Raw genomic sequence first — 15,981 nt, forward strand, 5'->3', positions numbered from 1 at the left:
ATAAGGCCCACAGCTATGACACTCTGCCTGGCCCGCCACAAGCTGGACACGGGAAGGAAAGAGCTGCTGGCAGGAGAGAGCAGGAGGCTGTGGGGAGCATGGTGTCAGCTCATCCCGGGAGCTGGGATCCAGCCTGGTCCTGGAGGCTTCCAGCTCCCCGGAGGAATGCAGACTGGCTTTGGGGAGATCTTTAGGGAGATCCCCATGAGACAGGCATCTCTGCCTGGCCCGGCCCAGGGCCATTTCAGGAGGAAATGGGTCTGAGGGATAACTGGAGCCTGGAACGGTGGCCCCCTTGGTACTTCAAACAAAGTCCACATGAAGTTATTTATAAAAGGCTAAATTACTGGCATCTGCAGTACTCCCGGCGCCGGAGGGGAGGAAGGAGATGGAGCCCCAGCTTGCGGCTTACAGTGGCCTATTTGCAGCCTCAATCTGTCCTCAGCATCCGAAAAGCATTTGTGGTTTCCTGTGCCCAGGGCTCACCTGAGAGTGAGCAGGACACAGGAGAGAAGCTGAGGCCCCAAGGAAAGCCATGCTCCCTTCACTGAGACAGCTATCCCTCGGGCCTGCTGAGCCCTCAGTCCCTGCTGAGAGCTGCTACCCTCCCCTTCCCCACACCCACCCCACACCATGCAGCTCCCTGCAGTGAGGCGGGGACAGGGTGTATGCAGAAAGCCACCTAAAGGATGCCCCTTGAAAAGGTGTGCAGAGTGAAAGAGCCACACCCAAAAGGCCACAGACTGTAGGATTCTCTTTGTATGAAATTTCCAGAATAGGCAAATCCAGGAGGAAGCAGCAATAGCCAGGACTCAGACTGGTGCCTTATTCCCACCATGTTTCTGATTTGGGTCCACGTCTCTCCCTGCTGCCACACTGCTGATTTCCCAGAGACAGGGGTGTGTTGTCCTCACCCTGCTGTCCCCCGTGGCCAACCTTCCCAAATGCCAGGCCACAGACAGGCTGTGGCAGCCTCTGGTGGGGGCACCTGCTAAACATTCTGACTCCCTGGCTCCCCCACCAGGCACTCAGCAGCAGCGCAGCCAGGGTGCAGCCTGGAGATCGGCCTCCCAACAATCTCCTCTAGTGATCTGAAGGCAACAGCCTGGCTCCCTCCAGCTCTGCAGTGGGGAGTGAGGAGGAGGTTGAGGTCCTGGCATGATTAATCTTTGTCTGTGTACACTGTCTGCTGGGCTGGCCACAGCAAAGGCTAGGCCTCAAGGATATTTTGCCGACTGTTATCACTCCTTTAGCACTTACCAGGACCCTACACTTCATCCCACCAGCAAATTTTCTATTGCTATTTAAGAAACTCGTCCACTTTTTTTTTTTTAATAGAAAATGAATGTTTGGAGCCTTCCCACAAAGGAACAAAAAGCTTAAGGGATTTTTTTGTTTGTTTGTTTGTTTGTTTGTTTAGAGACAGAGTCTCACTTTGTCGCCCTTGGTAGAGTGCCATTGGTGTCACAGCAACCTCCAAATCCTGGGCTTAGGTGATTCTCTTGTCTCAGCCTCCCGAGTAGCTGGGACTACAGGCACCCACAATGCTTGGTTATTTTTTTGTTGCACTTTGGCTGGGGCTGGATTTGAACCTGCCACCCTCAGTATATGGGGCTGGTGCCCTACTCAATGAGCCTCAGGTGTTGCCCAAGTTTAAGGAATTTACAGGAGGTGATGGTGGCATACACACAGTGCCCAAGAAGTCTTCTCTTCCTCATGAGAGCAGCCAACAGGAGGAGCCCTTCGGGGATCTGCGGGACAATAGCTCCCTCCTCCAGGTCCTCCCGCACCTTTCATACCTGTGCTCCTCCCTGGTGTCTCTGCTGCTGTAGGAGACAGTAAGAACAATAGCAGCTAAGACAGGGTCTGGCTGGTCATTCCACAAACCCTGCCTTTTCCCTCTTGGAAGGCAGGCCTGTGTGTACCAGCCACCATGAAATTTAGCGTGGCCACAGTGTGTGGGTGGTAGCAGTCCATGTCTGACCCACAGGAAGCCCCCTGCAGCCCTCCATCCCATCTCTTCCCTTGTCTACAAAGGCTCCAGGAAGGATTCTGAAGTCCTGAGAGAGCCACAAGCTGGAGGAGCCTGGATCCCTGCATGACTCAGTGGAGCAGAGCCCCCTCCACTCCACCTGCCTCTGCTGGATTTTGACAGGAGTGAGAAATAATCCCTTCTGTGCTGTCATTAATCATAGTGGCTGCCTCAGCCCCATGAGCTGGTGGTGCCAGCACAATCACTCAAGCCCTGATGATGAGCCAGACTGGCCCTAAGCACTCTCTGTGTATTGACACAACTTAACACTCCAGAGAGAAAACAAGGCCCCAGGGGTGGGGCTTGTAAATGGCCCAAGGTCACCTGGCCAGGATGTGACAGTCCTGAGGCTGGTCCTAGGTCAGCTCTCCCCAGAGCCCTATTTTCTCTCCTTGGTTTCTCCTATTATAGAGAAGAAAAAGTGAGTCTCAGAAAGGTTAGAGGAACAGGCCCCAGGTTACCAGCTGGTAATTCTGTGGGATTTGAACTTCTGGCTCAGCTGCTTTCTGATCTGCAGAGGAGGGAGCTGGGAGGAGCAGCGTGAGCCTGCATGGAGGCCTCAGTGTGCCCCAGACAGCCAGGTCCCTCTCCACCATCAGGCCCTGCTAGGCAGCCTCCTGGCTCCAGGGTGGTGACCTATAGCCCACAGCCTGAGTCCAGCCAGCCCCCCATGCCAGGTGATCCTGCCAGACCCAGTGCAGAGCTCATGCTCCAAACTCCCCAGGATCATGGCCCCTGTCCCAGACAGCCTTTCTCAGACACCGACTGGAGCCAGCTTAGGTGAAAGGGGCACCTTGGGGGGCGGGGGAGAGAAACCAGGCCTCAGGCGGGAGTGTCCTTGACCTGCAGCCCCTGCTTCTCCCATATCCCTCCACGGTGGCAGCTGTATACACACCCATCCCTGGCTCACGGCCCCTCTGCCTGCTTTGCCCTGACTTACCCCAGAAGACCCCTGGCTCCAAAATCCCACCTCCAGAAGCCCCTGGACAGAGACCCTTCCCCATGTCCCCTTCACTTCCTCCCTCGTGGCCCGCTGGCATATTATCTGCCTGCCTCACCCCATCCCACTCTGCTCCTGCCATGTGGGAGCCCTGCCAAGGCAGGGACTTTTGTATCTGAAGCCCCAATGTGCCAAAGCCCCTGTCCCAGCTCAGAGGAGCAGGTGATCATCATCCACTGTCTGCCACCATCTCACTCCCCTTGTCACCTTCCTGTTCTGTGGGGCCAGGCAGGGCTCTGAGCATGCCAGGCACACAGCAGACTCCAGGCCTCATCTGGCAGGATTGCCCAGTGGTTAGGGTGGGCAGAGAAGTGAGGCTGTGGGCCGGGAGGAGGGGACACTCAAAGATGGAGTACCTCCTCCCTGGCTGTGGCCTGCAACTCCACAGAATCCCTGCTGGGCTGTCACAGGTCACACAGCCCAGGAACTGAGCCTCTGAGGGTGGCTTATCCTGGCCTGTGCCCTCATCAAATGCCTCGTAAACCTGCCTGGCATCACACGCTGTTTTCTGCTTGCCTCAGTGTGGTGCAGCTGTCGGGCACAGACGCTGCTGTGTGAGGCTCTCCAGCCCCACCCCTTACCTCCTGCAGTCCCGGCACCCAGCAAAGAAGAGGCTCAGCGGTGCCCAGGGGAGACAGTGTTTCCAGGGTCCCAGGACATGAGCCAACTGAGGCAGAGTGGGAAGTCATCCTCTGAATCACCTTTCCCTGTGGCCCAGCATCTTTAGTCACTGTCACATCCTCTGGGAGACGCCCCCAATTGCCCCAATGGCCTTCCAGCCTCCACCTGCTTCCCCCCTTCTTCCCCTCAAGGCTGGCTTGGGCTGTGCTGCCCCCTCTGCCCACATTGCCCCCCATCTGTCCAAAGGGTGGGCTCCCACTAGCTCAAGTCACTCCACAGAGGCAAACTCCTTCCTCTCCTCCAGATCCCGGCTTCTTTGTGGAAAGATTTCTGAATAGAGCTGTGGTGGGCTGAACAGTGGCCCCCCAGTTATGTGTCCACATCCTAATTCCCAAACCTGTGAATGTGACTGTATGAGGAGAAAGGGTCTTTGTGGACGTGCATGAGGATCCTGAGATCAGATCAGAGCATCCTGGATTATCTTCATGGGCCCTTAATCCCGAGGCTGGTGTCCTAATAAGAGAAAGGAGAGACGGAGACACAGACAAGAAGCTGACGTGAGGACAGAGATTGTAGTGACGTGACCACCATCCAGGGGACATCAGGAACCAGCCTCAGGGGGTGCAGGCTCCTGCCAATGCCTGGCCTTCAGACTTCTGGCCTCCAGAACAGTGAGAGAGTAAATTCGGATTGTTATTTGTTGCCACAGCCCCAGGAAACTCACGCAGAGCTTTTTACTTACTGATTCAAAATTCTGTCTGCTGCCCCTATCCCCCTATGCTAGCCCACCCTTTAAACAGGTGGGGGGCAATGTGGGCAGAGGGGGCAGCACAGCCCAAGCCAGCCTGAGTTTGGGAGAGAAGATCTGAGCTTGCTGTGAGACCAGACTTTTTACACAGATACAATCAGACCTATTACTCTCTGAAAGGAAGTCACTGTGGGTAAGCTGAGGTCATGCCTATGGCTGAAAGGCATCTGTCTATAACAGCATCAAGGATTTTGTGGGGTGTGAAGCTTGTACAACTAGGGGGAAAGACACTTCAGGAAAAGAATCTACACGGCATGAGTTTTGTATTACTCCATAACAGATCACTGCCCATTTAGCAGCTTAAAGCCAGTTTGTTATCTCAGTTTCTCTGTCAGGGGTCGGGGCACCGCTTAGCTGGGTCCTCTGCTTAAGGTCTCAGCTTAAGAGAGACCTTAAGCTGAGGTCAAGGTATCAACTGGCCACATTCCCATTTGCAGACTCAGCTGGGGAAGAATCAGCCTCAGGCTCCTGCAGGTTGTTCGCAGAATTGATTTCCTTGCAGCTGGAGAATTCAGAGCACCCTGGGCGGGCTACTTCCAAACCTCGCCTGGTTAGGCAGGCCCACCCAGACTCACTCTATTGATGAACTCAAAGTCAATTAGAGATTTTAATTACAGCTGCAAAACCTCTTCACCTTTTTCCTGTCACTTACCACCATCATGGGAGTGATTGCCTGTAACTTTGGTCACCTTGCATTGGTTAGAAGGTCACAGAAAGTGACCGTGCTCAAAGGTGTGACCCTCAGAGGGGCTGGGCGTGGGATTGTCCTACAGTGTGCCCATCTCATGAAGATAGTTTATTTTTGTAAATTTTACACAAACAAGTGACCTCAGCTGCTCCCAGGGCTTTGGAAGGGGACTGGCCAGTGAGAAGATTTGAAGTTAATTGTATTTGCATCATGAAAACTCCACACCTGATAAATGGCCAGGGTGGGGCATCTGACAGGAAGTGGAGGGGGTGAGAAACTGCTCTGCTGGCAGACCGGAGAAAGCCTATGACCAAGGGGCCCCTCCCCGCTGGGCATCATCCCACTGCAGTTGTAAGCCTAGCACCTGGAAAGCCAGGAGGTGACTACCCGGTGTGAGCTAATTCCCTCTCCCCGACCCTTGTGGGCTTCCGGGCAGCTCACTGCTCCCATTTATACTGGGCCTCCTAAGCTCACTGGCCGGCCGTACACCGTGAGTGCCCTTCATCCAGACGTCCTGCAGCCAGCTCAGGCCTGACATGTGCTAGGTGCAGATGGAGCACAGGAAAGATAAAACACAGGACAGCGTGGAGGAGGACATAAAGGTCTGGTCGGGGGACACCTGGGACGGGCCCCCAGGGCAGAGGTGCTCCCTCCAGGAGGAGTATCTATCTCCCCTGCCCCAGCTCCCAGCGCTGAGCAGCTACTCAGCATGCAGCGAGCTCTACCTCCATTTGTCAATTTAAACTATAATCCTTATCCCCAGGACAAGGAGGCAGGATGCCTGGGTTCCCAGCTCAGCCCTGGGCTTGCTGTGGGATCTCAGGCCACACACTGTGACCCTATTGGCAGGATGCAGAGCTCTTGGTTCAAGCCCTGTTGGGGAGGGGAGTCCAAGGGGCGACTCAGTTAAACTGGGAGACCCCCACAGGGCCCCTCCGTGTGCCACCTCTGCTAAGCATCTTGAAGACTGAGGTGACCTCTGAGATCCCCTCTGCTTTCATTCTATCCCACTTCCTAAAAGAGACAATGCTCAGGACGACCAAAAAACCAGACAGACATCCAAATAATTGCTCTTTCTGGGTTTTTCCTTCTCTTAGCATTAGTGGGGGAAGGTGGGCTGCTGGGCAGACATCTTCCCTGGGTCTGGGCACCTCGTCTAGGCCACACTGGAGCTGGCCAGACCCCCCCCAGTGGTTTTCCCAGCAGCTGACCACTGCCTCCAGCCTCCAGGGGCAGGGCCAGCTGGGGCTCTAGCCCTTCCAGTCTGGTTCAATAACATGCTCTGGCCTTTAGAAAGCCCTGATTCTTTCTTTCTTGTACAAAATCTTGTTGAGATCTGGCAGGGATTTTAAGGCAGAGGTGAAAGATTGTGAATAAACATTTCAGCTCTGTCTTCAGTCTCACAGCTTTGCCTCATCCCTGTGATTCTGGGGAGGAATGTTTAAGGCAATAAATGGACAAATGCAAGCCATGCAATTTGATCCCAAAGTCCTGCTGATCCTAAAGAGCTTAAACCCACTCCTGCCGGCACATCCCCCCCTCCCCCCTCTCCTGCCTCCCAGGCAGCTCAGAAAAATCCCTTCTACACCAAATCCTGTATTTGTCAGACCCTGCTCTTGGCAGACCCAAGCAGGCCAGCAGGTGCTCCCCACCCCCAGCCCACCCCTACTGGCCTGCTTGGGTCTGCCAAGAGCAGGTACTGACCAAGACAGGATTTGGTGTAGAAGGGATTTTTCAGGACGGATGCAAGAAGAGAAAGTCTGAGAGCCTTCAGCCTGCAGTGCAGGCCGGACACATGGGGAGAGAGAGGGGGGAAGGAGAGAGAGGGGAGGAGAGAGAGGGGGGAAGGAGAGAGAGGGGAGGAGAGAGAGGGGGGAAGGAGAGAGAGGGGGGAAGGAGAGAGGGGGGAGAGAGGGGGGAAAGAGGGGGGGAAGGAGAGAGAGGGGAGGAGAGAGAGGGGGAAGGAGAGAGGGGGGGAGGAGAGAGGGGGGAAGGAGAGAGAGGGGGGAAGGAGAGAGAGGGGGGAAGGAGAGAGGGGGGAGAGAGAGGGGGGAAGGAGAGAGAGGGGGGAGAGAGAGGGGGGAAGGAGAGAGAGGGGGGAAGGAGAGAGAGGGGGGAGAGAGAGGGGGGAAGGAGAGAGAGGGGGGAAGGAGAGAGAGGGGAAGGAGAGAGAGGGCGGAAGGAGAGAGGGGGGGAAGGAGAGAGAGGGGGGAAAGAGAGAGAGGGGAGAAGGAGAGAGAGGGGAGAAGGAGAGAGAGGGGGGAAGGAGAGAGAGGGGAGGAGAGAGAGGGGGGAAGGAGAGAGAGGGGGGAGGAGAGAGGGGGGAGGAGAGAGGGGGGAGGAGAGAGGGGGGAGGAGAGAGAGGGGGGAAGGAGAGAGAGGGGGGAGGAGAGAGAGGGGGGAAGGAGAGAGGGGGAAGGAGAGAGAGGGGGGAAGGAGAGAGGGGGAGGAGGGGGGGAAGGAGAGAGAGGGGGGAAGGAGAGAGAGGGGGGAAGGAGAGAGAGGGGGAGGAGGGGGGGAAGGAGAGAGAGGGGGGAAGGAGAGAGAGGGGAGGAGAGAAAAGATTAAAAACACTCAATATACTTAGTTTCCTAGGCTTGCTTCCTCAATATAACAAAGGGCATCTATAAAAAACTCACACCTGATACCAGGCTTAATGGAGCAGGCAGAATGCCTTCCTCCTAAGATGAGGAACAAGACAAGGATGTCTGCTCACCACTCCATTCAAAATTAGACTGGAGGCCAGGCGGTGGCTCACAAGTGTAATTGCAGCTCTCTGGGAGGCCAAGGCAGGTGGCTCACCTGAGCTACGGAGTATGAGACCAGCCCGAGCAAAAACCAGGCCCTCTACTAAAAATAGAAAAACCTGGCTGGGCATTGTGGCAGGCACTGTATTCCTAGCTACTTGGGAGACTGAGGCAAGAGGATCTCTTGAGCCCAAGAGTTTGAGGTTGCTGTGAGCTATGATGCCAAGTCACTCAACCCAGGGTGACAGAGTGAGACTCTGTCTCAAAAAAACAAAACAAAATTATATTGGAGGTTCTAGCCAGGGCAATTAGGCAAGGAAAACGAATAAAAGGCTTCCAATTTGGAAAAATAGTATAACTATCTATTATGTATTTGAAAATAGCCACCCTGCCTGGCCTTTTTGTGTATTTTTTTATTGCTATATTATAGTTGTGTATTTGGGGGGGGTAGTTATGATTTTGATACATGCATACAATATATAATGAGCAAATTGGGGTAACAGGGATATCCATCACTTCAAATATTTATCTTTTCAAAACTACAATGGTCTTCCCTTCTTTTCCCTTCCCTTCCCATCTCTTTCATCTTTTTTTTTTTTTTTTTTTTTTGAGACACAATCCCATTCTATTGCCCAGGCTAGAATGCCATGGTATCAACCCAGCTCACAGCAATTTCAAACTCCTAGACTCAAGGAGTAGCTGGGACTACAAGCGTCCACCACAATGCCCAGCTAGTTTTTCTCTTTTAGTAGAGATAGGATCTCACATTTTTTCAGGCCAATGTTGAACTTCTGAGCTCAAGCAATCCTCCCACGCTGGCCTCCCAGCGTGTTGGGATTACAGGCATGAGCCCCCGCGCCCAGCCTACTACAGTGGCTTCCTTCTAGCTCTCTGTACGTGTCCACCTTGGGTCTGTGGATATTCTCTGCTCAGCAGTTCCTCGGGGACCCTCTCAAAAGTTGCCAGGCAGAAAAAAGAGAGAGTTCTGAGGGTCTCAAATTATGCATTCAACCTGGTAGCAACACCTTCAAGGCATCCTCATGTGTGTCTGAGGACACAGTTCCCCAGGCAGTAGAGTTTAATTGCAAACTCTTGAATTGTTAGAAATGGAAATATACCATATGTTTTCTTCTGCTATTTGTTTGTTTGTACCCAAACTCCTGTTCCCAGCATTTGTTCAAGTTGTTGCAGCATCAGTACTTCACAAAGGACTTTGCTGCCTTGCGGCATAGCACACCAGCAGCAGGACCCATCTGTATGCCCACTCTTCCCTGCTCCATCGTCACAAGTGTTTATGTTTAAACAGCCCCAGGTGACAGCGTGCTCTAGGGAGTCTGGGGTCCCGGGCTCTGTGGCCATTTATGACCAGATGATACCAATGTGTCTTCCAAAGAGTTATTCCAATGTTCATGACGCCCCTTCCTCCCCCTGCCCCACCTATGGAAGCTTCCAAGCACTTCACAGCAATACTGTCAAGTGTTGATAAAGGCAGACTTGTTAACACTTAGCTGCCTTTTTGGTACAAAATGGAATTCCCTTGTAGCTTGGATTGTCCTCTCCTGATTACTAAGGAGCACTTTCACACTTATTGGCTGGGTTTCCCTTTCTCCGAGATGCCTGACCAACTTCTTCCATGCCCCTTTTCCATTAACTAGCTTCTATGTATCTTTTGAACTTTAGGCATAGACATCACCTATTCAAAAGCAAATCTAGGCTCCGTGCCCATAGCTCCGTGGCTAGGGCTCCAGCCACATACACCGAGGCTGGCCGGTTCGAACCCAGCCCCGGGCCTGCCAAACAACAATGACAACTACAGCAAAAAAATGGCTGGGTGTTGTGGCAGGCACCTGTAATCCCAGCTGCTTGGGAGGCTGAGGCAAGAGAATCACTTAAGCCCAAGAGTTGGAGGTTGCTGTGAGCTGTGACGCTGCGGCACTCTACTGAGGGTGGCATAGTGAGACTCTGTCTCAAAAAAAAAAAAAGAAAAAAATCTAAAACAAAACATTGAAAGCATCAGAGATGGAATCAGACACAAGAATTGCCTGTGCGGGGCGGTGCCTGTGGCTCAGTGAGTAGGGTGCCGGCCCCATATACCGAGGCTGGTGGGTTCAAATCCAGCCCCTGCCAAACTGCAACAGAAAAATAGCCGGGTATTGTGGTGGGTGCCTGTAGTCCCAGCTACTCAGGAGGCTGAGGCAAGAGAATCGCCTAAGCCCAGGAGTTGGAGGCTGCTGTGAGCTGTGTGATGCCATGGCACTCTACCAAGGGTGATAAAGTGAGACTCTGTCTCTACAAAAAAATAAAAATTTAAAAAAATAAATAAATAAAAGAATTGCCTGTGCAGTGGGGCAAGAGATTTCATAATGCCACAGTGTTCCTGGGGGTGCTGGTCTTGCCTCCTTTTTTGAACTTGAAGTGTAGACAGGACTCTGCATTGACTGATGGTTTGAGAATTTCTGCTACTTTTTTTGTTTGTTTGTTTGGCATTTCCCTAGATCCTTTTAAAATATTAATGACAGTAGAATTACAAAAACAACCCTATCATACTTGTGATTGTCACCATTATTAAAAGTACACTTACTGATGTTCCCTTCAACGAATATCAAGCACCTACCACCTGCCAGACATGGCTTTAGAAGCAGCACGTGAATTTCCAGCCACCTTGGCTCCTGTTTCTGATCTGACCTCAGGCCCCCTCAATATGCACATACGTGTCCCAGTGAGGGACAGCAGAGCCCAGGAGTCCATGTCCACACACCCTCGGAGAATTTTAGAGACTCTGCAGAGCAATTCTAATTTCCAGAGGCAGCAGCCTGCAGACACCCAGGGTGTGTTGAAAAGTCAGGCTCCATCTTCCTAGGTCAGTGTATCCTAGGCCCCCCTGCCCGGGCTCAACTGTGGAAGTTCCGAGTAACTATCTTCCCAGGTTTGAGACAGCCTGGTTGTCACAAGCTGGACAAGTCAGTGTAAACAACACTGCACTCAAGCCGCTGGAGAGGTTGCTAGGATATTATCTCCGTGGGAAGTTTATCCACCAAGTTGGAGGAGACACAGCAAGGGGATGTGTCTGCAGGGTGCCCCGCCCTTCCAGCCAGGCCTCCCAGCCTCTCTAGGCCCTCTGGATGACCACAGGATGGGGCAGGGTGTGGCTTCCCTATACCCAGGGTCAGACCTGGCCGTGGCCCTGGGGACAGGCCCCCTCCCCACACTGAGTGCTGTGAGAATGGGTCATAGTCCTAGGAGAGAGGGGAGGGTAGCTGGGGCCAGGGCACTGGGCAGACTCCAAGGCTTGTTAGCACAGCCATCCCAGGAGTATTTCCGGCCACAGTGCAGGAATGGGGACTGTCCTCTTTCATGTCCCTTCTGTGTGTTGCTGGGGCAGTGACCTCAGGATCTGTTCTTTCTTATGTTTTAAGTTCATGTTGAGAATCTGGCTGCTGTCAGCATTCTTCCCTCAGAGATAGTGAAGTAAAAAGGCCGATAAATGTGAGCTGGGAACCCTGGGTGCCTGGGGAGTGACAAGGGTGCCCAATAGAGCAGTCACTTTCCCTTCAGCCTGATCCCAGGGCCCCAGGGCAAACCTCTCTCTCTGTAGGAGTTTCCTCAGGGCCTTTGCACAAGCTGTGCCCTTTGGCCTGGATTCCCCTGCCCTCCCAAAGCCACATCCACCAGGCAGATCCAGCTCCACCCAAGGAGGGAAGCAGCCCTCATTTATCCTACGAGAGCAGGGACCACCCTGGGCTGAAACTATCCTTGAACTTGGCTCTGTCCCCAGCCCAGTGCCCACAGCAAATTTTTATTAAAGATGGAAAAACAGTGAGTTGGTGCTCTCACCTTAGAAAAACCAGCAGAGCAAACGCCAGGGGCAACCAGGGGTTAGGAGCCACAGCAAGCTCAGGCTGTATTTATGCCAGAGACCAGGACCAGACCCTGTGGGAACTTAGGGAGGGAAAGTGATCTGCAAAGATGGTACATGTGCCCTTGGGTGTCATCACTTCCCCCTGACAACTGCCCTGGCTCCCTAACTGCCCTCCCCACCTCCACTGCTACCCTCCAATGTGTGCCCCACCTAAAAAGCCCACCCTGCCATCCCCCCCAAGGCCCTCTTCCCGTCCCCCCGGCAGCCTTCAGACCTCAGCCCAAGTGTGACCTGCCCTACCAGCAAGGACAAGCTCACACCCATGTGGCACACTCTTGAGGCTCCAGGGCCCTCCCCACCTCAAATGTGGTTTTTCATCCGTTTTCATGATATTTTAATCAATATCCATCTCCTCTCTGGATTGAACTTCCAGGAGGGTGGGAAGGGCTGTGCTTTGTAAGCACATCCATCTCCCTCACCCACCAGTAACCGTGGGACAGGCAGGACTCGATGGCAACCTGGAGGTGAATGAGCGGATGAAATTGGTGTGGGCAGGGCAGCCTCTCCACGTGGCGCAGAGGGCGGGTTCCAGGCTACAGCTGGCTCTCCAGGGCACTGTCCAGCCCAGCACCTGGTGTCCCAAGCAGCTTCTCCTCTAGATTATGAAATGAGACTTAGGGAGGGAAAGTTGGGTGCTAAGGCTGAGCTGGGCTCCCCCAGATTTGCCTCAGAGGAGGGGAGGCCCCACAAACTCAGTCCAGGGCTGAGTCCTGGTGAAGCTTGGGTGAAGCTGGTCTTGCAGGTAGGAAGCAGAGTCTACAGAGGGGTCCTGAGAGCAGAACTCGGAGGATGGGATTCCTACTGAGCCAGAGGCCTCGGGAACCTCTGGGTGGCCCATGTGCAATGGGTAACAGCCGAGGGAGAGCACATTCCCACTGTACATGGAAGACACGAAGATAGCAGGAATGGTCGCCTGCCCGGGACCCCTTACACCTTCCTACAGAACTTGACCTGGGCAAGGTGCCCCCACCTCAGCGGGCCTGAGACCTGGGCGAGGTGGTCACATCCCAGCGACTCAGCGGCCTCCTCACCCTGCCCCCATTTCCCACGCCTCCCCCTCAGCTGCACAGACATGCCAGGTCCCAGGAGGGAGGCTATTACAGGGACTGACCCAGGCAAAACCCGGAAGCCAGTGCAGGGTCTCTGAGGACTGGGCCTGTGAGAACAGCAGGGGAGACTCCCCGCTGAGAGGAGAGACAGGGCCTCCTGGCTGGTCCCTGCAATGTGGCTCCTCTCCACGTCCCGCTCTCAGAAAAGCCCTGTCCCATTTCACCCCTTTGGGCCTGGAATTAAAAGACTTGAGACCTTCATTCCCCACTGGACAGGGTGACTGAAGGTGGGACCAGATGAAGCCATCTGCCAGCCCATCCAGCGTCAGCCCTAGGCTGGGTGGTGGCGTAGAAATGTAGTGTTCTTGCATGAACAGGTGGGATTAAAATTCGTCCTAGAGGAAAGGAGTCCAACATTGCTCTGTGATGTGTGATCCCTTCAAATGCTTCAGCCTCGAGTCTCCTGACAAACAAACATCTCCCCAGAAACACGGACTCGCGGTGGATAAAGACATCAGCACTGTAGGCAACAGCAGTGTCCCTCCTTGTCGTTCACTCTGGAACTGTGTCTGCCCAGGGACTCGGGCTGTGTGCACAGAGTGGGAGGGTGACATGCTGACCCAGGTGCTGCCACATGCTTCATATCTGGGGAGAGGAAAAGGCTGGCTGGAGAGCAGGGACCCTAGACCCCAAACTCTAAGCCAGGCAAAGTCCAGGGGAAGGCTCCCACCCTGAGTAGGGGACTGGAACACTAAGTAGGGGCAGAGTCTCCATGATCCAAATGAGCACCCACAGGGGAGTTAATGAAAGTTAATGAAAGGTACTGAGTTCTCTAGGGCTGGAGAGGCCAAGGTTCCCAGTGCACCGACCCAGGCAGCACCAGCCACTCCAGCACATGCTGGTTCTGGAGTGACTAGCTTCCTCTGGCCAGAAGGGCCTGGGGCTAGGAGAAGACTGCATCCCCAGACCAGGGAGGATACACTCTAAGGCCTGCTGCCTGGGAGGCTTCCTAATCTTTGGCCAGATGGCAGGACTCCCTGGAGCCAAATGGCTGCACCAGTGGGAGGTGTCCGCCCTTCCCTGCCTTCCTCCAGGCCAGACTCTACTTCCATCCGTGATCGGGTATGCCGCCACTGCCCTCACCTGCTGTGCAGTTTCTACCACTTGTTGGAAGCCATGAACAAATTAAACGTTGACTAACCATGACTCAGATAGCTGGAGCTTTCAGTGATGCTGGGTTACTGTCCTCCAGAACTTCACAGTAGGAAGCAAGCCTGGAGATTTCCTACACAGTGCTCAGCAGCTGTTTACTGGATGTGTGGATGAGAGGGAAGGAGGGAGGGTAAGTATGTGGATGGATGGATGGATGGATGGATATTGTATGAATGGATGGATGTGTGAGCAGACTGATGGATGAATGCATGGTGAGATGGATATTTGGTTAGATGAGTAGGTGAATGGCTGGGTAGTTGAAGGAGTGGGGTCTATGCCTCAGGAATACTCCATAGAGGGGAACCTCAGTACTGTAGAAAGATTGTTCACAGTAATGGTGAACAAAAGACTAATACAAGTTGCCTGTAGGCAGCAAGATTGCCTATGGTTTTAATTTTCCTCTTTGTGATCTGTTGTATGTAATAAGTGGTAAAAACGCTACTTACCAGAACTCCTTCCAGTGAGTATACAGCTAAGAGGAAAGTTGCTTTAGCAACTTTTTAGCAAAGTTGATGAGCCACTGGGGCTCAGGCAGGATGGACAAGACCCCTCCACACACACTTGAGTATCAGTCCCACAGCCCCACCTCCCCGTCAGGAGAAATAAAGGCCTTGCAGGGAAGCAGGCTCTGCTTGCGGAGGGATACTTGGCCATTTTGTGGGTGAGCTGAGGGCGCAGAGAAGAGGCTCTGGGCAGAGGTGAGCTGAGGAGGAGGAGCTCAGACAGCCCCAGGAGGGAAACAGGAGAAAGACACATGAGGGTATCTCTGGGGACATCTGAGGCTGTTCACCTAGGTGCATGGGACATATGCCTGTTTTGTTAGCTTGGGCTGCCATGACACAATGCCTGTAAACATGCTCGTTTCTGGAGGTTGCAAGTCCAAAATGAAGGTGTTGGCAGGTCCAGCACTGGGTGAGAGCTCACCTCCTGGTTTGCAGATGGCCACTTCCTCACTGTGTGCTCATCTGGTGGGGAGGCAGACCCAGTGCATCTCTTATGCTCTTTTTATAAGGGCACTAATCCCATGGAGGGGCCCCACCCTCATGATCTCATCTAACCCTAATTATCTCCCAAAGGCCCCGTCACCTAATACCATCAAATTGGGGGCAAGGGTTTCAACATATGAATTTAGGTGGGGACACAAAAGTTCAGTCCACGGCAACATCTCTTCTCTGTTCCCTTGTGGAATTATTGATATAACCTAAAAATAAATCCAATTTCAGAGTCTCCATCTGGATTTCCATGGAAGGCACACCTCCATGTCAATCTCTACTTTGTCCATCACACAGAAGCACCACTCCTAGTGCAGATCCCACAGACCCAAATCTCAGCAGTTTCCTGCCAGGTGGAAGTGTCTGTTTTTGAGGAAGGAGCACCTCCATCTGATTTGCATAAAGTGCAAGAGGCCCACAGTGCCAGAGGTTGCCTTTTGCTGGGGCTCAAGACAGAAGTCAGCAGCCTGGGGGAGGGGAAACCCATGGGTCCAGTTTCCATCTTTTCCTTTCCAGATGTTCTACACTATTAAAAGAGAGAGATGATGGCACATTGAACATTCAGAACTATCCCAGAAGCCCCAGGCCTGGATACTCCAAGCACCCTGGTTCCAGAGAGCCCCTGAGCTCCTCCCTGACACAGGGGAACCTGCCTTACCTCTCTTCCAGCCCCCCTTTTGGCCAGGCCATGAGACCCAGTCCTCCTGTGCTTTAGAATCCCTCAGGAATTTTCTTTTCTTTCTTTCTTTCTTTTTTTTTTTTTGAGACAGAGTCTCACTATGTTGCCCTCAGTAGAGTGCTCTGCCATCACAGCTCACAGCAACCTCAAACTTCTTGGGCTTAAGCAATTCTCTTGCCTCAGCCTCCCATGTAGCTGGGACTACAGGTGCCCGCCACAATGCCCGGCTATTTT

The sequence above is a fragment of the Nycticebus coucang genome, chromosome 14 (genome assembly GCF_027406575.1).
Source record: "Nycticebus coucang isolate mNycCou1 chromosome 14, mNycCou1.pri, whole genome shotgun sequence".
NCBI lineage: Eukaryota > Metazoa > Chordata > Mammalia > Primates > Lorisidae > Nycticebus > Nycticebus coucang.